Source organism: Gavialis gangeticus, unplaced genomic scaffold, assembly GCF_001723915.1.
Source record: "Gavialis gangeticus isolate Ggan-Ray unplaced genomic scaffold, GavGan_comp1, whole genome shotgun sequence".
Classification (NCBI taxonomy): Eukaryota; Metazoa; Chordata; order Crocodylia; family Gavialidae; genus Gavialis; species Gavialis gangeticus.
In genome coordinates, this window is record NW_017729031.1 from 22,578,717 (window position 1) to 22,582,751 (window position 4,035).

Genomic DNA, 4,035 nt, shown 5'->3' on the forward strand with positions numbered 1-4,035 from the left:
GGCACTAGAATAAGCCCTGCCTTCCCTGCTGGCTGGAGGGAAGATGAGTTGAGGAGGGTGTGGCCAGGCCCCAGCCTGATGAATATGATTGGGGAGGGACTCAAACCCCCACCCTGGCCTGCAGAGACCCCAGCCAAGGTCTGCCCAGCTTTTCCCCCTGTTCATGGCTCAGCACAGTCACTCTCCGGGTAGTAGAAGGAGCTGCTGGGCAGGAGTTGCTCCCTCAGCTGCATGTTCAGCTCAGCTTGGCTCTGCCCCGGGCTAGCGAGGACATATTTGAGCTTCCCGCCCCCACTCGCAGCCTGGGTCCCTCTGCTTGGTGGGGCTCATGTCCAGGATGGAGCCATTGCTATTGCAATCCCTCTGTGTATATCCCCACCTGGGCTTGGGGCCATTTTGCTCTCCCCCTCCCCCTGATCTGGCCTTTGCTTCTGGGCTGCCCAAATGAAACCCTAGCCCCGGCAGCTGGAAAGGCAGTGGGATTTCCCCCTGGCTGGAAGCAGGGCTGAGCTGAGCCAGGAGCAGGGGGAAACGCTGGGCAGATCCTGGCTGGGGTCTCTGCTGGTGGGATAGGGGAGGCAGGAGGTTTAATCCCTCTCTGCCTGAGCCTGCTGTCCCATGCCTCTGCCCCCTCCACTCCAGTGGGGAAAAGCCTGGCAGGAGCTGCAAAGCATGCTAGGGGACTGTGATTTAACTTGAGCCAGGAAGGGATCTGAGACAGAAGTTTCATAAACTGGTTTGACTTAAATCAGTTAAGTCTAATACTACATTCAACCAGGTTTTTCCTAAACTAGTTTTGGCCATTTTGAAACTGGTTTACATGCACTGAATTTATGTTCTATTACAGGTTTCAACCAATTTCTGATCGCTTAAATTGGTTTTTATGTGTAGCTTCTGTCCCTAGCCCGTATGTTCAGGGGAAAGTATTGGTGGGGCCTTCTATCATTACAGCAGGTAGTATGGATTATTTTTCCTCTTAGAATGAGACTGTTATAGGCAAGACTCAGATCCTCGGCTAGTTTAAACTGACCAAGCTTCTTTCACCTGGGAGCAACTGTACTGCTTTATACTGGCTAAGGATCTGACCCAGGAATTTTGAGCATTATGAAACCTTGATTTTTATCAGGTCATATGATGTGGTCTCCCACAACATTCTTGTAAGCAAGCTAAGGACATATGGATTGGATAATTAGCCTGTCAAGTGGATAGAAAACTGGCTGGATCATCGGGCTCAAAGGGTAGAAATCAATGGCTCGATGTCTAGTTGGCAGCCAGTAGCAAGTGGAGTGCCCCAGGGGTCAGTCCTGTGGCCGGCTTTGTTCAATATCTTCTTCAACCTGGAAGATGGGATGGAGTAGTAGATATGCTGGCGAGCAGAGCTAGGATTCAGAGAGACCTAGACAAATTGGAGGACTGAACTAAAAGAAACGTCATGAGGTTCAATAAGGACAAGTGCAAAGTCCTGCACTTAGGACAGAAAAATCCCATGCACCAGTAAGGGATTGGGGTTGACTGGCTGGGCAGCAGCTCTGCAGAAAAGGCCCTGGGGGTGACAGTGGACAATATGCTGCATAAGAGCAAACAGTGTGTCCTTGTTGCAAAGAGAAGGGTAACAGCATACCGGGCTGCATTGGTAGAAGTGCTGTCAGCAGATTGAGGGTAGTGATTATTCCCCTCTAAGCACTGGTGAGGCCACATCTGGAGTACTGTGTTCAGTTTTGGGGTTCCCACTACAAAAAGGATGAAGACAAACTGGAGAGCGTCCAGCGGAGGGCAACAAAAATGGTTAGGGGGCTGGGGCACATGATTTGTGAGAACAGACTGAGGGAACTGGCTTTAGTCTGGAGAACACAGAGGGTGCAGCTGGACTGTTCTCAGTGGTGGCAAAGGACTGAACAAGGAGGAGCGGTCTCAAGTTGCAGCAAGGGAAGTTTAAGTTCGATATTAGGAAAAGCTTTCTCATGAGGAGTGTAGTAAAGCACAGGAACAAGTTACCCAGAGAAGTTGTGGAATCTCCATCCTTGGAGGTTTTCAAAACCTGGCCAGACAAAGCCTTGGCTGGGATGATCTAGTTGGGGCTGGTCCTGCTTTGAGCAGGGGGTTGGAACAGATATGACCTCCTGAGGTCCCCCTCAACCCTCATTTTCTGTGATTCTATGATTCTGAGAGGAGCGGGGATGTAGGCTGACAATTTCACCCCGAGAGCTTGAGGAATTTGGAAAACAAAACACTACCTCAGTTTGGCTTTTCTATTCCAGTTTTCTCTGGCTCAAGCTGCATTTTTTTTGGAGGCAAATGGAAATGGGTATTTCCTGAGACCCAAGTTCTTTCGTGTTGAAGAGCAAGCAGATAATAGAGCAGAGGCAGTAGTCCCTCTTCTTGTAGGGTGCCCTGCCAGTGTCTGAAATTCTGGCCTGCAAAGGTCAACATCTGAGAAATAGGAGCCAAGGTGCAGGCTTCAAGTCCAGTTCTAGATTTCTCCTATATATAGCAGAAATTTCCAGAGACTAACAACAGGGTCAGATTAGAGGCTTGATTGATGGGATCTAACCAGAAGCTATTATTCTGGGACCACTTTTAAAACACCACCTAGTTTTGAGCCCACCGTTCCAGGAGTAAGAGATTTCTTTTTATGTCCTTACCACCTAGTATTGCCTGAGTGACTGCCTTTGGCATGGACGCTCCTTTGCTCTTTATGTTTTAACCTTATAAAAATGAAGGATTAACTCTGATTTGAGCAATACTTTAAATATGTCAATGACATAAGAAGTTAAACTGTCTTATCACTTTATAATGGACAAAGAAAACAAGACATCTGTACTATGGAAGTGATTGTGGAGGTTATTTTTCTAAATTACAAATACTGCTACATTTCAGCTCTAGTTTCCTTTACATATATCTTTATAAAAATAAAATAAAGAAAAAATATATTTCTTATACACACACACACACGCACACACATATGCTAGAAGAATGATAGCTATAAAGAAAAAATTTATTTATTATATACATATACATGCACGCATACACATATGCTAGAAGAATGATAGCTATAAAATATATTTATTATACACATACATACACATGCATACACATATGCTAGAAAAATGATAGCTATAAAGAAAAAATATATTTATTATATACACACATGCTAGAAGAATGCAGGGGTATATCCTGATAAAGGTAATGTCTACATTTCAAGCTTTATTTTCCTGGGCCCCTCTTTTCCATTTGAAGTGAGTTAGAATACACTTAGCTTTTTGTTTTTCAAGCAAACACTGTTTGTTCATCCTAAGAAAACATAGTTTGGGTAAATAGAAGTATTTACATATGGAGAACTGGAACTCCTACTAAGATGCAGATTGTGCTGCAGGGAAGATAGTTTGTACTTTTCTTTCCCCTTCCCTTTTCTTTCTTGACAGTCAGTTAATAAAGACTCAACAATAAGCAGCTGCCTGTGATGTCATTGGGACTTTGTCCACAGAGCTTGTATTTACAAGTAGAGAGAAACTACATAACAGCAGAAAAACCAACTACCAGCAAACTTCATGTCTGCAGTTACTGTAGGGCTTCAGTAGTGCTGTGGATGGGCTAGCAAGCTAACTCTGCTCTTCTAACCACAGATTTTTAAAGGTTGGTAAATAAACCCTGGCTAAATGCAAGAGAATTTTTGGACTGCGAGGACTACTTAAGGTTCTGATTTCTCTAGGACTGTGGCATGTTTTCACTGAACAACTGCAAGTAAGACTTTCGCTGTTTCAGTGTTTTTTCTTATTTGCAAAGGTCATTTTCTTTAAAAAAAAAAAAAAAATGTTTGTTTTGGTGTTACTGCTACTTTAATTAAAATGAAATCACAAATGGTAAGTATGTAACTCCTAGGGGTGCTTTCATTTGAAGTCAGACATTTGAATGTGTTTTGAGTGAGGGCAACAGGAAAAATGAAAAGCTCATTCAGAATTTTGTTTTCTTATGTTTATGTTGAACTTAATTTTTCAGTATAGTAATCTAAGTGTAATTTCAGGCTCCCTAAAAATG

General features: G+C 43.8%; 1 protein-coding gene across 5 annotated transcripts in view; it reads left to right on the top strand.

The window, feature by feature from the left end:
- NCKAP5 (NCK associated protein 5) overlaps positions 1-4,035 on the top strand; it is a 962,935-nt gene that overhangs the window by 70,101 nt on the left and 888,799 nt on the right. For 3 of the 5 annotated variants that reach the window (XM_019522508.1, XM_019522512.1, XM_019522514.1), the window contains exon 1: positions 3,427-3,633. The exons of 1 other annotated variant lie outside the window; for it this stretch is intronic. The gene's annotated coding sequence lies outside the window, so the exon portion shown is untranslated. Of the gene's footprint in view, positions 1-3,426; positions 3,634-3,661; positions 3,742-4,035 lie in introns of those variants that run through there. One more of the 5 variants, XM_019522510.1, reaches the window with a different exon arrangement.